This window comes from Heptranchias perlo, unplaced genomic scaffold (genome assembly GCF_035084215.1).
Source record: "Heptranchias perlo isolate sHepPer1 unplaced genomic scaffold, sHepPer1.hap1 HAP1_SCAFFOLD_50, whole genome shotgun sequence".
In the NCBI taxonomy this organism is placed as follows: domain Eukaryota; kingdom Metazoa; phylum Chordata; class Chondrichthyes; order Hexanchiformes; family Hexanchidae; genus Heptranchias; species Heptranchias perlo.
Window position 1 is genome coordinate 753,488 of NW_027139516.1, and position 1,844 is coordinate 755,331.

The following is a 1,844-nucleotide window of genomic DNA, read 5'->3' on the forward strand; positions in this document are numbered from 1 at the left end:
GTCAAGTATTGCAGGTATCGACTGTCTCTTCAGTCCGATATCAGGTGAAGAATTACTGGCTGGTGTGGAATTTCCATTGATTGGGGGTTGGTGAAATCGACTGGGCGGAAACAGGAACTGCAACAGAGCGAGAAAGGATCCGTCAGAAACCAGTGAAAATGAAGAACAAAATCCAACAGCCTGCAGTGTCTGTTCAGGATCTGATGTTTGGGAACTATTTTATTGTCGATTATTTTCAGCGATGGTGGTATAGTGGTGAGCATAGCTGCCTTCCAAGCAGTTGACCCGGGTTCGATTCCCGGCCATCGCAATTAAGTGCTCTTATTATTTTATTTCCATCAGGAACTCTGAAGTTTACAATCGAATTTGATGCAGTTCAGTTGGATATTGTTTCCAAAACATAATAGGGTGTCATTATAGTAAAATGTTTTCAACCTTCATTTCTTTTCCCGAAAGAAGGAAAAGAGGAAAAACATGCTGGAAATATTGAGTTACGAAGGGTCGAATGAGAGTGAGGAAGGGAAATGATCTGTTAGCCTTTATTGTTAGGGTGTTGGAATATAAGAGTAAGGAGGTCTTGCTGCAATTGTAGTGTGAGGAAATATTGTGTAAAATTGGCCAATATTCGGTGGAGTTTAGAAGAATGAGAGGTGATCGCATTGAAATGTATAAAATTCTTAGACGGCTTGACAGGGTAGATGCTCAGAGTCTGATTCCCCTGGCGGGAGAGTCAAGAGCTAAAGCTCATAGTCTCAAGAGAAGGGGTCGGCCATTTAGGACCGACATGAGGAAACATTTCTTCACTCAAAGGATTGTGAATCTTTGGAATTCTCTGCACCCCAGAGGGCTGTGGATGCTCAGTCGTTGAGTTATATTCAAAGCTGAGATCGATAGATTTTTGGACTCTCGGGGAATCAAGGGATATGGGGATCGGGCGGGAAAGTGGAGTTGAGATCGAAGATCAGCCATTATCTTATTGAATGGCGGAGCAGACTCGAGGGGCCGGATGGCCTATTCTGATGCTATTTCTTATGTTCTATGTTCTTATGTCGAGAGCTTTATTTCCAAGTGTGCTGACGACAATAATTTAGGTAGCACAGTAAACATTGTAGATGGGAGCAGAAATTTGCAAACCGACATTGATAGATTAAGTGAGTGAGCAAGACAGTGGCAGATGGAGTTCAACGTGGGGAAGTGTGAGGTCATCCACTTTGAACCTAAAAAAAATAGAGTATTTTCTAAATGGCAAGAAGCTAGGAACTGTGGGGGAGCAGAGAGATTTAGGGATCCAAGTACAGAAATCACTAAAAGTGATCACTAAATCACAAAAAAATGTTAAAATGGAGATTACATTTTGATCTTTATATCAAGGGAATTGGAATACAAAGTAGTGGAAGTTATGTCACCGTTATACAGAGCTCTGGTTAGGCATCATTTCGAGTTCAGTGCTCAGTTCTGGGCACCGCACTCTCCATAATGGCTTGGAATGAGAATGGGTTTTTTCCTTGAAGGAAGCTCACTGAACTGCAGGGTTTTTGAAGAGTTACGCTCAGAAATGGGAGCGGAGCTCATTTACTGCTTCACATTGTTACAACACATTGAGGAGAACAGCATCAATGAAGAAAAAGGGAATGAAATGAAATGTGTCACACAGTTACATCTCGCTGCTCTGTCTGACCATTTTAGTCGCTACTTCCCTGCAGAGGGATTTGAAAATTTGTAGGAAAAGCGTTGGGTGAAAGATCCTTTTGCTTTCGAAAATCCTGAATCAATAATGAGGCTAAACTTGATGCCTGAGCAAGAACACGAGCCGGTGTGACTCACCTGTGAGCACACTGAAAACA

At 42.2% G+C, this 1,844-nt stretch overlaps 1 non-coding gene across 1 annotated transcript; it reads left to right on the forward strand.

Moving 5' to 3' along the window:
* Positions 1 to 238: 238 nt before the first annotated feature.
* On the forward strand, positions 239 to 310 carry trnag-ucc (transfer RNA glycine (anticodon UCC)). The gene has a single exon. It is a non-coding gene; the product is annotated as a tRNA-Gly (tRNA).
* The last annotated feature ends 1,534 nt before the right edge of the window (positions 311 to 1,844 follow it).